A 23,438-nucleotide genomic window follows, 5' to 3' on the forward strand; every position below is an offset into this window, starting at 1 on the left:
AAATTATTTGATATCAGAAAGACATGCTTCGTATTCAAAATGCAATTCGAGTCAAGGTGCTCTCATGTCCCACAAAAAAAATACTGTCGAAACGCAATAAACGCTCATTTTAGATCCTTAAGATTATTCAAAACTAAACCAATATTCTACATTGGAAGCACCTTCATAACTTTTCATTTTACTTGCTTCATGCTTAAGGCTTATACATACATATTACATTAAACTAATATAAGAACTAGAAGTAATTCAGATGAGAATTGTTCAAGATAATAGAGATGAAATAAACACTAATCATCGCAATCATTCTCTGCAAAACACAAAATGTCTTTAGACTTTTATTTTCATAATTGTTTTGCGTAACTTTAGAACCTTGTATACATCTATATACGTCTAGCCCTTTTCTATTCACAGATTATCCATTGTATTTCTTTTGTTTAAGGTTCGCTGCCCCAACCATTACCTAGAGTAATGGAGGTGGCTAGCTGCCCAGAGACCATTATCAACACAATAGCTCAAGATAACGGTCTCGGGCTGCGAGCTAAACAAAAGGAATACCACGGACATTCTAGAAACACTATGGAAAGAATCACAACATACATGTAGAATCTGAGCAGGGATACAAAGGGATAAGCATCCTAGGTTACATAAACCAAACCGGAAGATGTAGCCTAGGTCTAGACAATAGGCGGATTAGTGGCCATTTTGTCTTCAACATGATTTTATTTACGTGTCAATATACTTACACAAATATATAAGTTAACAGGTTTACAATTTTAAAATTATATTTTCAGTATACAATATATTTTGTACTAAATCGATGAAATGACGGTGATTGTTCAGGTATTATATGCTTGATAGAATTAAACTCTCTGACCAGCTAGTATTCTCCTCCGCCGTCATTGTGATTCCAGTCACTCCACGTACCGTGTTGCGAAGGTGGAGGAGACTAAAGCTGTATTGACGAACACGCATGCGTTAAAAATGATGTAGCCTAGGTCGACCAATAGCGTGACGTAGTTTCCGGCATTGTTCCTATGCCCTTTCACCCTCCTGATCTGAGTTAGTTAATAGTCTCAGGTAGACTTACGAAACAAATGCATTTACAGCTCGATTTAAATGCAAATGTTACATGGAAAGAAAATTACAGAGGGCTACTGCAGTCCGTATAACATTAACAGTAATATTATATATAACACCACTGGTGTTCAATTAATAAACATAGTTAAATTTATGCCAATTAAAATTTAATTAGCATAACGAGGTAATACTCATAAATGAAAAGTAACCGTTTCCTTGAATGTATACTCAGTACATGTATATAAACTTGCCATTAGTTAAGTTTCTAGAAGGGAATCTGTCTTTATCCTTGCCCAACCCAAAAACGCTCAACGGTCCATGCTAATTAACTACTACTGTCTGTTCAATTAGCTTAGATTCTTGAATTTTTAAGATATTTGAAAAAATAAAAACTTGTGGCCAAAGTCATCAAAGAAAAGTGTTAGCACAGACCTAACGTGATTTATGCTTTTCAAATTCCCAAGTTCAATTTAAAACCCCAATTCTTTTCAATTTTGCCTCTTTTTTTGCAGTTACTTGGGTCCACCGAAAGGATTCGCGACCTTTTTACAAATCGAGTGGGACGGTCCATTCTCAACTTAGGGCATAGACCCTATCCAATTTAGCAAAACAATCTGTCCACCAATCTGTCCTGCCATTATTGTTATACCATTCCGGTTATTGGATAGGTTCTATAGGTGATGATGGTCCACCGGTTTTTGTTACACGAAATTATATGGCGCGAGTAAATTTTATGCATAACATTATTCTGAGCATTATTTTTTCCTAAACAAGGACATTAAAATTATGGATTTCGTTCTCATTTCAACTGGTTTACAATGTAAATTGAGTTTTGTTTAATACCACCATTCCTTCCCAAGAATATCAGCATTCGCTTGACATTTTCAGATACAGTAACTTTGTTAAATTGTTTTAAATAATATTTTCTTGTATAAAAGTTCTTTTGTTTCTTTTTTTCAGTTTGTATTCAACAAACAAAACGAAATAACAAATTGAAAATAAATGTGTAGTTTTATAATAGGCCTATAATAGTCTTACACCTTCTCAGACCCATTCTCAGGCCCATTCGCACAATAAATATATATATTTAAAATAAAAATAAAATAAAAAATAAATAAATAAATAAATAAATAAATAAATAAATAAATAAATAAATAAATACACAAGGAATGTATTTATATAAGCTGGGCCTATTTTAGAAAACCTTAGTTCCCATAAATAATAACGTAATGTTTCGACAGTAGGGTTTCAACACAAATTAGGCATACTGGCAAATATTTTGCTGGACAATACTTCCTGATGCGTATGGTCGAATAAATACCATCTCTGCGCATTGTGACATTCGTCCCCATTGCTCTAAATGGATTGATTCCAAAAAGTTTATGGTACCCGACGTTCTACGGCTTTTTATAAAAATATCGCGGGAAAAGACCAAAATTGAAAAGAAATGGGGTTTTAAATTGAACTTTAGAATTTGAAAAGTATAAATCACGTTAGGTCTAAGGCTGTGCTAACACTTTTCTTTGATGACTTTGACCAAAATGTTTTATTTTTTCAAATATCTTAAAAATTCAGGAATCTAAGCTAATTGAACAGACAGTAGGCAAGAACCCCCGGGATACTACCCGACCAGGGTAGCTTCGCAACTAACCTGCGGTACTCATTACAAGTCAAGAGGCTGGGGGTGCAAAGCCTTACTGTGACCTACCCATAATGGGGAGCACCATTGGACACAACGTTACTAGGTGTTTCAAATATCTGGTTACTCACATTTGTCTAAGATCCACATTTCATGGTGTTAAAACAGATTGTAGACCAAACAACTCTTTGCATTATTCATTAATCATTTGAACAACAATGGTCACGGGGTAATTAATAACCTACCAAACCACTTCAAATACAGATGTAAATTTAGATCAATAACTGTTATTGATTTGATAATGCTGGCGTCTGAGATGTAAGTGTTTTTAATTCAAGAAAGTAAAGTTTGGCATTAAACTTATTTTTAAACAATTATATATACATATTTTGATGCAAACGATTTAATTTTGCTCGCCGTATATGCAAGATAAACGGTTCAAAACAGACCATTATCAGAAATAATGGGCGTGTTGTTCATGACTGGCTCAATGTTAGTTGGTTTGAGGTTTCGGCCCCTATCGGGGTCTCAACCTCAAACCAACTAACATCTCACCAGTCATGAACAACACGCCCATTATTTCTGATAATGGTCTGTCTCTCACCCTTTATCTACTACATAGCCCTGTTCTTTTGATCCATTATCCATTGTAATTCTTTTGTTCAAAGTTTTCAGTTTCAGTTTCCGTTTCAGTTTATTTTCACCATAATGAAAGAAAACATTGGTGGGATGCCAAAAAGAGTAAGGCTCGCAATGTCTGGTCACCCTAGAAGTTGCAAATGATGATAATTAAGTGCAGAACAGGACCGGACAGGACATGAGCGACTAGACACTAAAGTGAAGGCAGTAATGACATATAGCAAACTTCAATAAGTTACATCATGGTACATATGGAAAGATTTCTATACAAAAACGATTGTCTTATAAACCATCTATACACAGTTTCCACCTCGATACACCTGAGCACATATTTTCTTCCAAGAGCTTCCAAGCAAGCAGTGCATTGTTTCCACACAGTCTTTGATTACACTTCACGGTTGAGTGCATAGCATCGTAAGAGCTGTAGGGCTTCTAGCGGGAAAATGGGCCTCTGTGATTGTTTTTTGTCGAAACCTTTAAAGTGTTCCCTTTATCCAATCAGATTTGTTTTTATATCAAACGAAAGCTAACACTTCCCCCTAAAAACACTTTTCGTCATTAGGTCCACAGAAAACGCAATTCAATGTTGTTGTTTTTATCTTTGACAAATAAATTGTCTAGCTTACGCCTTTATTTATGAAATTTTCTATATTCTTTCTTTCTCTTTTTATACCCGCATGCGAAGCATGGACGGGTATATTGCCATCCTGTGGTTTCATCTCCTTCTCCTTCTCCTCCTTCTCCTCCTTCTCCTCCTTCTCCTCCTTCTCCTCCTATCAAACACATCATTCTGTCAAGGCTAGCGCTAAAACTACAAGGCCCCAGGGCCCATATGTGGTACACTTATGGGCCCTATCCCGTAGAAGTGCCTTTTGCCCATCTTGGCCCCAGAGGTCAAAGGTCACGGGCCCCAGGGGCCCAAATGTGAAAATACAAAGCACGCCATTTCTCATCACATGAAGCAGCCTCAGGACCCTGAGTTGGTACACTGATAGCCCTAGGGGTGCTCTATATTTACAAATATACAAGAGCCCCATATGTTATATATTATGGGCCCCAGGGGCCCAAATGTTAAAATATGGTGCAACAGATTGTCAAGCCTAGCTCTAAAAGTACAAGATCACTAGGGCTCATATGTGGCATATGTATGGGCCCTAAGTTGTAGATGTGCCTTTTGCCAATTTTGGCCCCAGATGTACAAGGCTGGGGGCCCCTAGGGGCCCAAATGTTAAAACAAAGGGCCGGCCGTTTCTCAGCAAATAAAGTAGCTACAGGGTTCAGATTTAGTACACAGATATGTCTTTAGTATTGTATTGTCGTATGTACATATAACCCCATATGTCACATAATATGGGCCCCAGGCCCCAAACGCTAAAACATAGGGCCGGCCGTTACTCAGTAAATAAAGCAGCTACAATGCCCAGCTTGAGTCTACTGATAGCACTTGAGAATCATACTTCAACATATGTACATGAGGTCCATAAGTCATATATATTGGGCCCCAGGGCCCCAAATGTTAAAACAAAGGGCCGGCCGTTTCTCATCATATAAACCAGCTTTATGGCTCAGAGTTTGTACACAGATTGCACCTGAGGATTACATTGTTATATGTACATATGAGCCCCATATATCACATGATATTGGCCTCAGGGCCCCAAACGCTAAAACATAGGGCCGGCCGTTACTCAGTAAATAAAGTAGCTACAGTGGCCAGCTTGAGTCTACTGATAACACTAGAGAATTATTCTTCAACATAATTATGTACATGGGCCTCATAAGTCAAATATTATGGGCCCCAGGGCCCCAAATGTTAAAACCAAGGGCGGGCCGTTTCTCATCAAAGAAAGCAGCTTCTGGGCTCAGAATTTGTATACAGATAGCACCTGAGAATTATATTGTTACTAACACCCACACACCCATCCACCCCACACACGTATGACTAAACAGACATATCGTATTATATCATAATTGGAAATACCAGCGTGACGCGTTAAGGCTGTCCCAGTTAAATTACATACCCATTGGCTGTTCCATTTAATTTACATACTCCCTCTGAAATAGCCCCCAAAAGGCTGTTCCGTTTAATTTACATACTCCCTCTGAAATGGCTGTTCCATTTAATTTACATACTCCCTCTGGAATAGTTTCCCCTAATCATATTGCATAGCCTCACTGTGAGTAAGAGAGACTGACAACAGCAACCTATGGAGAGTAAGAGAGACGACTCCCCTGGGGGGACTTTTTACAATTTCTTTATTTCAAGTGCTACGACAGTGCAACCTACATTCAATTAAAGCTTGTGACTTGGACTTTCACTTTTTACACATTTTCTGCCCAATTGGGCGACTTTTTACAATTTCTTTATTTTAAGTCCTCAGCAAAGAAGGACTGTAAGTTTAGGTACACCGATAACATGCGGGTATAGCCGTATTTGTGTGCAAATATATAGCCTTCTAGTTCTTTCTTCTTACCATTATTATAAATGTAGTATCATTACTTAATATTCCAATATATTTTACTATAATTCCATTTTTCTTTATCTATATTTATCCTCAGTTTTCGTTTTGTATTCAACATTATTTGATCAATTCTTTTTATTTCCTGAATAAATAACATCAATATAGGTACAGATTTTCCAGTATCATTGTATATTATTCTAGATTTGTAAATAGCAAAACACCCCAAAACAATTAAAATATTAGCTAAATGTTTTTCATTATTTTCAATATCCCACCCACATAAAATGTTTTCCAGGTTTATTTTAAACAAGTTGCAATTTTCCATTTGACAAATAAAGTTTGAAAATTTAATCCAGAATACGTTGTTATTTGAACACATAAAGAAATGTTCCAAATTATCTGTACTATTACAAAAGTCACATGTATCTGAATTACTAAGTTTCCATAAATACAAATTCCTTTTACATGGAATAAGATTGTATAACACATTAAATTGAATTGCCCCAATCTATTTTCAATTCTGTTTCGAATTTTAAATTGAAATACCTTTTCCCAAACTCTTGCATACACACCATGTTTTTCCCAATACTGAATACACACAGGCTTCTCCAGATCAGTATTTAACATACTATAAATTTCTTTCGTTTCAAGAATGGATATATGTTTAAATTGCTTATTCCGAAATTCAAAAATAGTGAACGATTTTTCTTTACAGGAGGGCATAGAATTACTCCTGACCTCTTTTTTTCCAGTTTTCCGGAATCGCATGAATTAATTTGTGAAATAAGAACATGTTCAGTGGATTTTTGATAACTTGAGATAGTTCATTTAAATTTAAAACCTATTATTTATAACAATGTCTTTCATGCGTATTACACCTGCATCAATCCATTCCTTAAAGAAAAGAACTTTATTTTTATGTCTTATATTTGTATTGCCCCATAATACAGTATTATTGTTTACAGAAATGTTTTTCCTTTGTCTGTTTTGCAGTGTATACCAAGCTTTTAAAACCTCTTTATAGAACAGAGGCATTTTGTCATACACGATTTCTTTTATGTCTTTCGCATTACAATTAAACTCGAGTATTAAAGACAAGCCACCAAGCTGTTTGAACCAATGTTGTGATATTTTCTTCCATATAGCGTTATTGTTATTTCCATCTAAAATTCTAGCAATCCATTTTATTTTTAAAGCAGCTATTTGATGCTCTAAGTTTATCATCTTCAAACCACCATATTCCATATAACCTGTTATTGTTTTTTTTTAACCTTTTTCTTTCTGAACCCCAAAGGAAATGAAAAATTTGTTTGTTTACGTTCTTAACAACATACTCTGGTACATTTAGATTACTGGCATTATAAAGTATTTGTGAGATACCCAACGTTTTGATAATCGTTATTTTACCATAATATGTTAGTTTTCTCGCTTTCCAGCTAATTAAGGTTTTTGCAATTTGGTCAATTTCGGTTTCCAGTTAAGGTCCTCAGTAATCTTCTTATCCTTCCCAAAATATAAACCAAGACATTTCACTGGACCTTCGGTCCATTTAAAATCTGGAATTAAATTCGAGGGTTTATTTATTCCCAGCCACATTCCTCAGTTTTTTGTTTGTTAATACTTATTCCTGAAAGAAAACTGAACTTCTCAATTTCTTCCATAACATTTTTAACAGAATCCATATCATTTACAAATACAGTGGTGTCATCTGCTAGTTGAACAATTTTAATTTGTAGGTCTGGTTCCTCTTTGAAAGAGACACCCTTAATATCTACATTATCTTTAATATTTATTGACATAAATTCCGCCGCCATAATAAATAATAAGGCCGATAATGGACAGCCTTGACGAATACCTCTTTTTAATTCAAATGATCTTGATAACCATCCATTCATTGAAATGCAGCTATTTATATTAGCATAAATGGTTTTATCCATTTTAAAAATTGCGAGCCAAAACCAAATCTTTTTAGACACTTCAACAGAAAATTTATTTCCAACGAATCGAAAGCCTTTTGGAAATCAATAAATAATATAGCGCATTCATTATTCTTACCATTACAATATTCAATAACATCCTCAATAATTCTTATGTTTTGTCCAATGAAACGACCCTTAACATATCCACATTGTTCTTCACTTATAATCTTTTTAAGAATATTTTGGACACGATTTGAGAGCACAGCAGTACATATTTTATAATCATAATTTAACAAAGTTATAGGTCGAAAATTATCCAAATTGTTTTTATCACCTTTTTGGGCGAAAATCACGAAGTGATTTTCGACCCATATTGCGCTGGGTTTTGTTCTACTTACTTCTTCACGGCGTTTCAGAATAAAAACGAAATATTCGTGCTGTCTATGTAATCACGAAACTACAGAGGCGTTAGTATCCATTAAAATTTGTCATTACTACTTCATGTTGATATTCAAACAGTGCTATAAAGTTGTCGTACCAAGAAATGTGTTTGTATTAAAAGAAATAATTGTTTTACAACTTCCATGAACTAGCATTACTTTTATGCAAATCAGAAAATTGCAACAGATATTTTTCATTTCTTTCAGACTGAGCGGTATTGCCAGATTGTACGTACAGTTGGGCTACATTTAGCCTCATTTAGTTTTATTGATACTGTCGAAATACTTGCTTGCATGTGCTTGTTGCTTTATTGTAGCGTATAGAATGTGTTAATGATACTATACGCCTTCACTTGGCTCTGCTCAGGCTCTGCTGATGTAACACCGTAACGCCCTCACTCAGGCTTGCTGGTTTAAGGAGAATCCTTTAATCGGTGTAAATGAATAAGTGGAGCTAAAAGGCGCAAGGTACCATTCGGAAGTAAATTATTGTACATGTACCGTGCCAATTTGACTTTCTGAAGGGGGGTAAGACGACTCGTAAATCTGTATATACTAGATTGAGAGATCTGATACTGGTAATAATATCTGGGTAAACGTGGAAGTTAACTTACAAAGAACGTCATTTATATTTATCAAACATTTAAGGCTAAAGGCAAAAATTACATGTGAAAATGTTAGTCTGCGGATGAAATTTATTGTTAGAACACGGAGATAAAATAGCATTGAATTGTTAGAAGATTGATGCACTTCTATCTCACAATACACGCAAGCCATCATCATAGTCATCATGATATCAGGTAAATTACATGATGTGATCACGCACTTCTTCCACTTGACTTTCACTTACCTGTGTTTTCATTGGTCAATTGTTGTTGATGTGCATTACTTACAATTGTATTCATTGGATACTTTTGGTGTCAAACTTGAAGTAGCTTGGCACGCTTTGATCATGCACTTCTTCCACTTGACTTCCTCTTACCTGTGTTTTCATTGGTCAATTGTTGTTGATGTGCAATATTTATTTATTTATTTATTCGAACATACGCTTTTACATCAGCGGCACACGTCTACCCGACGGTGCGTTCATACAAAACATAGAATAGCAAAATTAACATGTATACACAATTAACGCATACCATACACGATCCCCACACCCACATAATGTAGGTTGGATATTTTGAAACAAAAAAAGTAGAATTAATGATTTCAACACAGCACTAAACAAATAGTTACTACAGAGCCCAAATGCACAGAAGGGAGATGACAAGAATGAAAGAGGGCGCACACTAAAATGCCGCACCAGACAGGCCCTGACGGTGACAGGCACGCACCAATATGCCTCTGGATGCCCTCTGGTAGTTTCTGATCTATGTAGCGCTCTAATTTCCATCATATAATTAATTTAAACAGTCGTATGACAGTCAGAGTAACAAGATGGCTTTTCTTGTACTTATGGCTAACAGAAATTAAGTAAAAATGTTTACAAAGATAACAAAATATATAAATATACACAATTTATACGTTTTATGTATGGCCTATGTTATGTACAGCAACGTTGAAAATAAATTGGAAAATCATTATACAATGATACGTGCTTTAATTTCAGACCTTAACTTCCAAGCACGTTTAACGTATGATTTGCAATAGTTATCAAATATACAATATATGGATTGAGCATCGGTAATATTCTTATATGTACAAGATGTACTACCTAAGGTAAGATGCAGTTTCATTTGCAAATCACTTGAGATAAATAGTTCCCAAATATCCAGACAATTATTATTTACAAGGAAATCTCCAGTTTCATATATTCATCATTGCGAATATTCTTAAGTTCATTACAAAGGAATAAGAAGTGATTGACATCTTCAATACCATTATTACATAGAGTACATGTTCCATTGTTGTCTGGAGACCAATTACATATTCTGCGTTCAAGTGGAAGTGTGTTTGAGCGGAGTTTAAATTTAAGCGCCGCGCCGTAAAAGTCTGTACGTTCAAGGAGATAATTCTCGAGTCCAGGATGGTCCTTGAGGGTACAATAATCATAAAGGATGATTTTGAATTAACTTCGTCGCGCCAATTTTGAACGAAAATATTAACGTTGTTTTGCTTGATAGAGCTGACCCAATGCGAATTATTAGAGACATTTCCTGTGCGGGCATTCTCCAAAACATCGTGTAGGTTTAAATCATCCAGAGCTTTTTGGAGACAATTTAACCATTTGAAACGCGCAGTATTTTGGTTGTTCTGAAGACTGAGCATGGAATTGAATAAAAGCTTTGGCCAACGATGCAAGTCCATATCAATTAAACGAGAAAGATATTTAGCTCTGAATGTATTCTGCGTGGTTGCAATCGGAACCCATCCCAAATCACCATATAGCGCAGCGCGCGGGGTATTTCGGGTAGCTCTGAGGATATGGCGTGCCATTTGCAATTGCAAACTCTCAATTCTATCAATATCATTTTGACTGTTACACACCCAAACTGAGCTAGCATAATTAATGGAAGGTAGAACAATTGACCGCCATAAAATATCACCATAATACACACGGTTGAAGTCGTCAAAATTATCAATGATCGATTTTACATAAGCTATAAGTCGATTACCCTTTCTAATTACGTCATCAATATGACTATGGTCACTTAAGTTACGAGATATTTTAACGCCTAAGTATTTGTAAGTGTCGACTTCTGAAATAAAATGATCTCCTAATTTCCAAAGCTTATTTTTGTCTGTGCGTTGGCCCGCGATCAAAACATTAGACTTATCAAAGTTGAAGTTTAACTTCCAGTCCTGTGCAAATTGTGCGGCTAAATCCAGCATTTTGTTTAATTCATTTTCACTATTAGCTATTAATACTACATCATCAGCCCAGAAGAGCCTTCCGATACAAACATCGTGAATTCTTACGCCCATATCATAGTGTTTCAGAAGCTCGCTAAACTCATGAATAAATATACTAAATAGAACTGGAGACAAGACACAGCCTTGTTTAACTCCTTCATTAATATCGAAAAATTCAGTCTGAATACTTACAATTGTATTCATTGGATACTTTTGGTGATAAACTTGAAGTAGCATCGGTATCGATCGGCGTGCCTTGTCAATATCGTGACAAAGACTTTGTTGAATCTTCTCAATTTTGTGCCTGGACTCGAGACGTTAAGGACCTAAACATCGATTTGTCAGAAAATTTTTTCAATAAATACGGCAATAATTTGTTCGCATACTACTTTCTCACTCTACTATACATCAAAATGCTCATTTTGGTATCCAATGGAAGCTCAGATTTTCTAACTAACATATTAAGATTTGCCTTCCAAAACTTACCTACATCATCATGATAATTATCATTCATGACACCATGTACACTACCAATATCTTGCTATGTATCAAAATGTTTACTTGTACAAAACATTCCCTGCTCTTATCCTGTTAACATTGTATACGCATAACTACTTTAATGAACAATAAGTATACTGTAATTGTTTTTATCTTTCATTTCTGTTAGATTTTGTATTTATGCAAACCTTGTCTGTAACCAAAGTTAAGAAACTACCAGTTTTCGATCATTTCTTGACTTAAATGTTTCTTATAAGTAAGTACAAATTGTCTAGTATGAAATACTTAGTAAGCTATGACATTTTGCGGAGTATCAAGCATTGCATATGTATACACTTGTGCATTTGTAAATGCCTAGCATCATGTTACTTCCTATTCAGCACGCATGAACTGCGTAGTTTCCGGCATACTTTATTTCATTGTCTACTACTCACGAAACAAGCTGTGTATTGTTTCTATTGTATTGAAATACACAAGTACAAAACAGATGTGCTTATACAAGTGCACACCGTATGTAAATAATTTGTTGAATCTGACGTATAGCTTCAAATCTGTCAGCTCCAAAAGACTGTCGTCTGAATAGACTTCTGACCAATCATTTAGAAAGTCAATTTTGATAGCTTACAGATATTGTTTGAGTGTACCTTTAATACGTTGCTAGTTTTGCAAAAAGTAATTACAACTCCAAAAATATCATCTCTGATTGAAGGAAGTATCTTGGTTGAACGCGTCATCCCCTACTAATCATCAAAGGTGGTTTTAGAATCCAGTGAAAGCTCAGATTTTTCTCATTAACATATTGAAATTTAATGTTCAAGTATAAATGAGAAAAAGTCATTATTACTGCCAATATATAGTCTCAAATATGGTATACCACATTTAAAACCAATACAGCATTCTTTGATTATAACTTCAAACTGCGCTTGTACTAATAATTTTAGTATGTTTATGTGACAAATATGACCATTCACTTATAATAATATTAAATTATCATGATAATTATCATTAATGACAACACTGTACACTACCAGTATCTAGCTATGTATCAAAGACTTTTACTTCATGTAAACACCAACGCTCTTATCATGTAAATATTGTATACCAATAGCTCAGTGGAAGCACTAACCTGCGCTTGGAATCTGAACGCATTCTTTTAGCTTTTGGCGCACAAAACTTCAATGTAGAGGTTACTAAAGGGTCATTTGGACCTTTTATATCTATTGTTTTAGATCCACAATTTCACAACATTTAAAATTTTGGACCCCGTGTTTGAAAACCTAGCGCTACCCCTGCAAAACGTACTTTAATGACCAATATGTGTTCTGTAATAGTTCTTTATTCTTCATTTCTATTAGATTTTCAGTGTATTAGGAAGTAGATGTATATATAACAAAAGTTATTCATTTGTAACCACATTTCTTTAAATAAACACAATACCTAAACTGCTTATTATGCTAACAATTCACGTTCATTGACTGTTGCACTAAGTATTATTCAATGCTTATGAATTTCATCAACGTGTACAATCTTTTCAATCCAGTATATTAAGAAATACATGTATAACACAATAAAAACCAGGCCCATAAAAACACATATCTATAATTTGCCAACAATTGAACATCCTTTTATAAATTTTCTTATGCTAATAATCTTTTTTGATATCATCAGCTGTTAGTATTTATCTAAACTTTCATTGTATTAATATGCAATGTATCAAAGACATTACGTTCATGCACAATAATAACATTCTTATTGCGTAAACCTTGTATGCTCATAACTATAGTTACTATTTACACATCAACATATATTTTTATACTTTTTTATCCACCTAACGACTTAATAACTATGTGATGCCATCAACAAAAACAAACATATTTAATTGGAAAAAATGATCCAAAGCAATATTTCCTTTTCATTCCTCTTTTGGAAACACTGTACTTGCTCATATCTTTAGGACTACTTATTCAAATTCAATGAAGTCTCTGAAAAATGCAGGGTTGTAAGTGCTGCTTACTATCCTATAGGCAACTTAACAAATGTCCTATAGCAAATTTAACATTTCAAAGTTCCAACTTCTGCTTGATGCCATCACATAATGTGTATTAGTGTAACCTTTACAACTTCTACTCTTAATACATATTTGTCAGCAAAATACTTATTTCTTCCTTTTTTAAACAGCTCTCTACCATGTTCACAAATGTCACCTTGTCTAAAATTTATATCAACAATTCTAAGCAATTTATGTACCATCACTTAATACTATGTAATGTTGTAACTTTCAAACGTAAGCTTCAACACTATGCTCCTCCTTGTACAATATATCAGTAACTTCAAAAGCCTGCCAGTTACAAATGTAAATATGTACATTATTAAAATTACTATATATTTTTGCACGAACAAAACTCAATATAATGCCAAACTTTCACTTTTAAGTCTTTCATCTCCATTATAAGTGACTTAACAAACACATGAAAACAATTCATATGCCAACCACCACTAACCTTCTAATGACATTCATATTTTGTTATGGATATGACTGATGCACATAAACTTATTTACATAATAATGTAAACGTAATAACTACTGTGTTATGATAATGCTTTTATGTTATCTCGATCTTTATAAGATTCTATTTCCAGTATTATTAAAATTACAAAACTACATTGCATGTGTCTGTAGTAATTATTTGTGTTTCTTTTAACCAACCTTTAGCCAACAATTGCCTATCAAGAATTATCCAGTGTATTTTTACTACATGCCCTACTTGTCATTTGACAAACACCAAGTGATTATTATGAATAATTATAAAAACAATTCGAATAAAATAACTACACCTTTATCATGGCACTTCCTCTTGATTCGCCCTGTTCCTTTTTAAAGGAATTTTTATTTGTAAAGTAGGTTGATAATCCCTCGTCTCTGAGAGAAAGACAATGTACCTCTTTCAAAACCTTCATTTAGGGAGTTCGTAACCATTTCCTTTATATCAGACCAAAAACATTTATAAAATTCGGGAGTTAATCCGTCAATTCCGGGTGATCGATTAAGTTTAAGTGTTTGTACTGCTTTTGTACATTCTTCAATTGTTAGTAGCCCTTCACATTCGATTGTTTCTTCATTTGATAATGTTTCTACACGAGTTTTGTTAATGTAGGCATCAATATCTTTATCTTCTATTTCTTTTGATTTATACAGATTAGTATAATAATCTACAGATTCATTTAGAATGTCATCTGTGTCTGTGATATTTTTACCGTTTTTAACTTAAGTTCTGTAATTGAATTTCTAGTTGCTTTGTGTTTTCGAGCCCCATGAAATATTTAGAATTGGTTTCACCCTCCTCAAACCACTTGACTCTTGACCTTATTATAGCTCCTTTAGTAGTTTCTTTATACAGCTTTTCTAGTTTTGACTTTGCTTCAATATATCTGTTCTTAAATACATTTCCAACATTATCCATTTTCTCTTCTAATTCTTTAACATCATTTTCTAATTTCTCCAAACGCTTTTTTTTTTTTTTTTCCTTTTTTTTACAGTATTTTACAGTGAAATCTTTTATATTTCTTTTACATAATTCCCAAGTAAGTTGATTGGATAATTTTTGCCGGGTACAATCCTTTTGGCAAGAACAAATAACTTCACGAATCTCTTTTTTGTAGTTATTATCATTTGTGAGTGAAGAATTAAATTTCCAAAAACCTGGTCCAGTATTTGTTTTTCCCATTTGTAACTTTAATGAAATAGCATTATGATCTGATTTTACAGAGGGTCTAATATCAGTAGTTTTAACAACATCGATGAACTCTTTGTGAATCAGCCAATAATCTAGCCTAGAAAATAAACCAAGTGATATTTGTCTCCATGTGAATTGACGTTTTTCTGGCCATCTATGCCTCCAGATATCAATTAAATTACAATGTTTAATAATTTTTTGCAGATATTTACATGGTACATTTTTCCTTTTCATGTTTTTAGTATCTTTATTATGGTTTTGAGTACAATTTAAATCACCACCAATAATAACATTGTACTTAGCATTTCTTTTAATCCAATGAAATGTTTTCTTGAAGAAAATATCTTTGTATTTTTGTTTCGTTGGTGCATATAGATTGATTAAAGTGCAAGGTTTTTTACGGATTAGCATATTCAACAAAATTTTTCTACCATCGTCAGCAATATGACTATTTTCGATTTTTACATCTAAGTCTTTTCTATAGACGATTGATACCCCTCTACTGTGAAATGTTCCAAACGAACTAAAAGATTCTATCGCCCACTCTTTCCTCAAAGCATTTTCCAACCTTTGATCAAGATAAGTTTCTTGCAAAAGAAATATATCAACTTTTTGGCTTTTTAACCAGTTACATACAATTCTTCTTTTATCTTGATTTCTAAGCCCTCTAACATTGAGGGAAATAAAATGCACATTACACGAATTCATAATCATTTACAGATATATACCTTATACATATTATATACTATATACATACTTTGTTTTGGTTTTTTTGTTGCTTTTCTGCTTGTTTTTTTGTTTTTTTTGTTTTTTTGTTTTTAAGCTCTAAAAGAGAACAAAAGAAAATGCACATTATACATATGCTTCTGAAAGTAGATGGGAAATTCATTCAACTATTGTTTATATTGTTCACTTTTTTCTACTTGATCCTCTGCTTCTCCTCTTCTTCTGTTTGCTATCTTTCTGCTTTCTCTTGGCACCTTGTTGATCAGGTGATGGAGACTTGGCACTTAAGCTGGAATATTGATAATGATCTTGATCGCTTGATAGATCTGAACTATTATTACTATAATATTCTGTCTCATTCTGGTCAGATTTGTACCCACTCCTTCCCACAGATGAGTTTCTATCACAGTTCGGATCCCTGGTGATTGCAATCTTGCCAGTAGTTAGTTTTAGCACACTTTGCTTGCTAGCCTTAGTAGATTTGTTGCTTTCACTCATGTCTCGCGATGGGGTGGGATTAGATAGGGCTGGTGTCTTTGGCAGATGAGACGGTGTCTCTTGCTGCTTCTGCTCCTTCATTTTGTTTTGGTTCGTTTCATGTTGCTCATCTATTGCATTATGATCATTTACCACTGCATTAGTTTTGTTTACATTTTCATTCTGCTCCTTTCGGGGACAACTATCAAGTGAGTGTCCTGGTTGTCTGCATTCTTTACATTTCTCCGGGTTTCCACATGTAACCCAATAATGTCCCTTTTCTAGACAATGGCTGCACTCTACATCCTTAATCTGTGGTTGACCTTGATGGTATACCTTGGCTTTGAAATTGTTCACATTTATGTATCTTGGAAGTGGTTTTACGGGTTTCTTGATAACAAATCTTCTATTGCCCGTCAGGCAATTTACAAGTTCACCGCCGACACGAAGTTTTTCATGCATACACTCCCCAACAATATTCGCACCTAAAGAGAGTATCTTTTTAGTTATATCTGAGTTGTCCACTGATAGGGGCACTTCACAGACACGAACAATGACTGTGTCTGTGTCTGTGCGATCACGGAGGAAGGGGTTCAATTGTCTTGGTGTATTTGGATGTTTTTACCTCTAATGTTCACTCCTTCCGCCAGTAGTTTCACACGCGGGGGTGTACCCTGTATGTACAGCCGCCATAAGCCACCAATCCTTTGGACTCCTATTATATGTTCCTGTCTAATCACCTTACATAAAGCCAAATATACTTCTTCGTTTTGTAGTCCTTGTTCTTTAAAGTCTTCTCGTGATAAGTATCCTACGACATCCTTGTTCCTCATAAACACCGTTACAACGGGTTCTATGTGCTGTGCACTGTGTGCTGTAGTAGTACTTGGTTGACTTGAATGCATATCGAGTTGTCTCGGATGAGTGCTCATATTCAGATTGTTCACGTTATTCCTTGTATAACTTCAGAGCCTATTAACATACGTCCTCCGTGGAGAAGTTTCAATAGACGATTCAATGTTATAGCAAGGCGAATGTGGTAAATCTGTTGAAAACTACCTATCCAAGCACATTTTGTTGACCAAAATGTAGGTTTTAAAAGTCAAAACCTCAAGTGTTCCTTATAATATTTTTATGTCATTAAATGAAAAAGCGCACTTATATTGTCCATATACTAGCATCATTAGAATGAGCAATGGCAAATTCTCTTTAAATTGCAAATCTTGTGCAAAAAGAAGAATATCAAGATTGAAGTCACCAGAGATGTAACACAATTTATTTTCAAGTGAAATACGATCCCGGGAATACGATCAGCAATCAGCAATAAAAGAAACCAAGGGACAAACCAAGAGACAAACCAGAGGACAAACCAAGGGACAAACCAAGGGACAAACCAGGGGACAAACCAGAGGACAAGGGGAAAACGAACAAGAGGAAAACCCAAGGGACAAACCAAGGGATAAACGGGACAAACCAAGGGACAAACAAGGGAACAAACAATGGGCCAAACCAAGGGACAAACAAGGGGACAAACCAAGGGACAACAAGGGGCCAAACCAAGGGATAAACAAGGGGACCAACCAAGGGACAAACCAAGGGATAAACAAGGGGACAAACCAATCGACAAATCAAGGGACAAACCAGATGACAAACCAGAGGACAAACCAAGGGACAAACCAGAGGACATGTGGGAAAACAAGGGGAAAACAAGGGAAACCCAAGGGATAAAGAAGGGGACAAACCAAGGGACAAACAAGCGGCCAAACTAGGTGCCAAACCAGGGGACAAACAAGTATTTTTTTCCTGCGTCTTGGAGAGGTAGTGTGGACAAACTAACATTGTTTTCGTGACTATACGTCTTGGTAAGGTAGTGTAGACAAACATACATACACTGTTTCCTTGGATTGGATACATTGTGAAGAGGGAGTGTGGGCAAGCTAACATTTTTTTCTTGACTACGTTTGGGGAGAGATATTATGTGGACAATACTTTTTTCTCAGCTATTATACGTCTTGGAGAACTAGTGTGGAGAAACCAGTGTACAAACAAGCATTTTTCTTGCTGCGTCTAGTAGTGTGGACAAACTAACATTGTTTTCTTGACTACGTCTTGGAAAGGTAGTGCGAACAAATTAACATTCTTTCCTTGGCTACGTCTTGGAGATGTAGTGTGGGCAAACAAACATTGTTTCCTTGGCTACGTCAGGGATCCGGGAGAGAGAAAGAGGTAGCGTATACAATCATTCATTTTTTGGGCTACGTCTTGGAAAGGTTCCCTGCTACGTCTTGAAGAGGTATTGTGTACATTACAAACAAACATTATTTATTGGCTAAGTCTTGGAGAGGTAATGTGGACAAGAAAACATTGTTTCCTACCTCTTGGTAGTGTGAACAAAGTTACATTTTGCAGAGGTGATGTGGACAAACAAACATCGCTTCCTTGGCTACGTCTGGGAGAGGTAGTTTAGACAACTAACATTGTTTCATGTCTTTTGAGGGGTTATCTAGATAAGCTAAAAACAATTCTTGGCTACGTATGGGAGAGGTAGTTTGGACAAACTAACGTTTTCCTAGTGTGGACAAGCATTGTTTCTCGGCTACGGCTGGGAGAGGCGTCTCATACATGTCATACTGCAGTTACTGTCCATTTTCCTATACATAATACACAGTACTCTCACCATTGACGCGTGACCTCTACAAACAGTGCATGTTCCAGGTATGGGTATTGCCTATTTAGTTAACGTCACTGTGCAAAATAACCGGCCAATATTTAAAGTACTCTCTGAAATTCTAGAAAATATACTTTGTAACATGTCCTAAATTTTTAGCTTATTTAGGTGTTTGGAAATATTAGCACTTTGGTGTTTTAGGAAGGATATGTAAACGACAGATAACACCAAAAATATGAAGAACAATATATTATGTTTCTCATTTTCAAGAATGCTGGTTAACAATATGCAGACTATTGTCTCATTTCGTAAATAAAGGCCCACACAGTATTGTTACCTTTCGTTTGCTTTATAATCGTTCACCCAACTGAAAATATAATACCATCTCATTGCTCATTGCACAGGTAAAACAGAAACATGTGTAGTGTGGATTTAACCAGAGAAGATCTGATTTAACATAGTTGAGCTGTTTTCAATGAGTGTTATCTTGGTTTAATATCTTTTAATGGGGTTTAAGTCCTGCAAAGGTCGTGGTGAATTCTACTGTAGACATGACTGCATCATGTGTGAACAAAATAACATTACGTCCTTGGCTACCTCTTGAAGAAGTATTGTGGACAACTAATATTGTTTCACATTTACATCTTGCTACGTCTGGGAGAGGTTATGTGGGCAAACAAACATTGTTTTCTTGGCTACGTCTTGGAGAGATCGTATGAACAAACAAACATTGTTTTTCTGGGCTACATCTTGGATAAACAAACATTGGATGTTTTAGCTACACTCATAGAAATTGTTCGTTGGCATTACTCAGTAAGTTGATGTAAGTCGTTGCGTCAACTTTCCGAGTAATGCCAACGCGTACAATTTTGAGTAACGCTGACTCGATATCATTATGTTGATCGCACTCATTTGCACTTACTTTATTGAGTTGTTACAACTCAGAAAATGAAACTAGGTTAGCATAATTTTCTAGAGGTGTGCTATAGTATACAAAATTTTGCACTGATTACAAAAATAAATATTTGAATACTGCTAATTGTGCAGAAAATGATCCAATTACGTGAATTAAGTAACAAAGTACCAAATTGGAATAACTCAAAACAATAACATGAATAAGTACCAGTAACTTAATATGAACGAGTTACATCAACTTACACGTTAAGTTACAATAACTCAACTAATTGGTTCTTTGAACCTTGTTTATTTTTCTAAGTTCCTGAACTTGAATTCAGAAGTTGGCATTACTTAAAAAGTTGACGCAACGACTTACATCAACTTTTTAAGTAATGCCAACAAAGTTGATTAGTTGACGGAACTTTTTGAGCTTTTTCAGCATTTGTTAAGTTCGGATAACTAAAATGAATATTGTTTTGGCAACTTTTACACTATTTTTGAGTTGTCCAAACTTACTCCTTTTGAATTGCGACAACAAGGCGAACAAGTCATTTCTATGAGTGTACTTCTTAGAGCGGTAGTGTGGACAAACAAACATTGTTTCTTTGGTGACGTTTTGGAGAAATAGTGTAGACAAACAGACAATAGAGAGATTGCGGAGAGGCGTTCACTGCAAACGCCATACGGGTTACGGATTTCTGCATTTTGCGGTAGAACGTCATAGTCCCGTTCACATCCAAACTAGCCTCCTACACAGCCAGTTTGTGTCGGTCCTAACGCTTGTCGTTCCTAGTATGTTCGTGATAGCCGCATAGAGTCTGAACCAAGACTACGTGTAAACGCAATTGCAATCATGATGGCGCTATGCTGAGACAAATAATCTAAAGGTAATAGGAAGCACCCATTGATTCACCTTGGGTGCATCGAACCAGAGAAGATTATCTTCTTTCATCGAACTACTTTCCTCGGTATTGATATGCACATACGACTGGCTGTATCTATAATGTTCTAAGCATTCAGTCCAGATTAGCGATATTTGAGTTTTGGAAAATGAGTATTCGCTACTTGCACGGTTCCGCCATTATGCACTATGTGCGGGGAGAGCCTCGAACTGGCAGCATACATGAAAGGAAGAATTATGTAACCTTACACAGAACGTTATGACTAGTTCAATTCCCATTCATGTATATGCTGCCAGTTCGAGGCTCTCCCCGCACATAGTGCATAATGGCGGAACCGTGCAAGTAGCGAATAGGCCTATGTTCACACGTGTATGCTATTTTGTCTAAATAATCTAAACAGAGTTTGATGTTGGATGCCTAGGAAGTCTTGGTGTATATTATTCGAATAACAAGAAACAAACTCCATTATCATATAAATAATACCCTGTTTACTTTCTAAAGCAAAATGAAAATAAATAATCTAATATGCCTAGTTCGATTACTACCCAGCAAACACCAAAATATTACAGAAAACGTTAAATGTCGGGTTAAAGGTTATGTGAGGGTCAAGGGCATTAAACGTTTTAATAATATTCAAAAAACCTTTTGTTCAAAACTTGCTGATAAACGTTCTAACACAATAGACACTTAAATATGTTTGCCAAATGATATTTTACTATAGCATTTCGAATTTTGGCTTAAAATGTTGTTGTATTACTTTTTCAGTATAACACGAGTTTTCATGATTTTTATATAAACATACATCGATATGTTATCAAAATGTTTTAACTAAAACCAAAAACACACGCATTATCATGTTTTAAAAACATTTTTGAGTTTACTGAATAGTATCCATAAGCAAAACACTTTGACAGCTGTTTAATGCACAATGAACAAGCAAGGCGAAAAATAGCGTTGCACGAACTTCTGTTCCCCGTCCCAAACAGACAATTATACCGCATTTATGCCGTAACACGACACAATCTTGCCCAAAACGCCTCTTCGCAAGCTGATTTTTGGACGGCATTTTCCACACACAAATGAATAGGCAATTTGCCCGTTCGAAATCGCGTCGAAAAAAATTGAAATTTGTTCACTTCTTCTTGTCTATACGAGATCAAATTTTAACCCCCAAAATGGATTTTATTACATGTCGGACTCTACTTGTTCTATTAGGATACTTTGATTCGCTTCATAACAAGATAAACATAACATTTTTCTGCATTTTATAATGCGTTTTTTGTCATTTTGGAACGTCATTTTTTGCTACCAACCGCAACGTAATCGCCTTACGGTAATTCCACGATTGACCAATTCACAATAGATTTCATCCTCTAGAGGGCATAATAACCGATTTTCGACTAGTGTAGCTTGCTGTTCGCGTTCCCGTGTCACGTTTCACGTAAATTTCGCAATCTCTCTATTGTTCCTTGGCTAGGTCCTGGAGAAGTAGTTTGGACAAACAAACAATATTTCTCGGCTATATCTTGGGAGTGATAATTGTATGGGCGTTAGCCATAGGCTAGAGCCATACTTTAATTTTGTTTTGCAATATTTGTTCGCACGTTTAACGGGTTATCTAGCCACTGTGTAGATTGAAAGTTGCAAGGTATATAGTATGTATGCGAATGAAGAAGTAGATAGATTTTCTATAATAATATGTCTTCAGGAGAGGAGAAATTTAACAAAAACAAAAACACCGAAGTCCGTCAAATGCACGAATAAAAATACGTGTATAGTATAGGCCTATGCACCATTGGGGAATTGCCGCAGCTGATTAGAGTCGTTCATTTCGTGCGGTACATGATTAGAGTCGTTCATTTCGTGCGGTAAATAGCGGGCAATGGGTGTATTTTTTGTTTGCTTTTGTGTTGCTTTTTGGAAACGCTCGCGCTTGCTATAAAGTTGTTTATTTGTTTGCACAGACCTATAGTCTCCTACACAGCCAATCTGTGTCGGGCGATCCGAACAAACATCGTGATAGCCACATACAGTCTGGCCCGAGGCACAGACTATCAAGTGTTTCTTTGCCAGTGACCGTCAATAAAATCAATACTGTAGTACAAACATGCTATATACATGGTGTCCCTGAAAGAACTGTATCGTCGGAAACTTAATTGTGTGGGTATTTTAACGCCACAACTAAACAAAACTAAATACTTGGTGCGGTTGAGCAATAAATCAGCTATGACAAAAAGACGAAATATTAAGATTAGAAATTTAATAACATGGCATAATCACTGCACATCATAATTTTTATTTTATTTACTGTATAAATCATACATCTTTTGACTCATTATGGCACCAGATTTTTTTTTCTTTTTGAGAAACAAAAATCCTTCCAAACTTTACATAGAGCCAAAAATTTACAAGATTAATTTTTTTTATTTTGGCATAACAATTTAGGGAATTTTGTTAACGTTTGTTACGTTTGTTTTAATACGCTATCACTCGGGCACACCCTTTCCAACG

This window comes from Amphiura filiformis, chromosome 9 (genome assembly GCF_039555335.1).
Source record: "Amphiura filiformis chromosome 9, Afil_fr2py, whole genome shotgun sequence".
Taxonomy (NCBI): Eukaryota; Metazoa; Echinodermata; class Ophiuroidea; order Amphilepidida; family Amphiuridae; genus Amphiura; species Amphiura filiformis.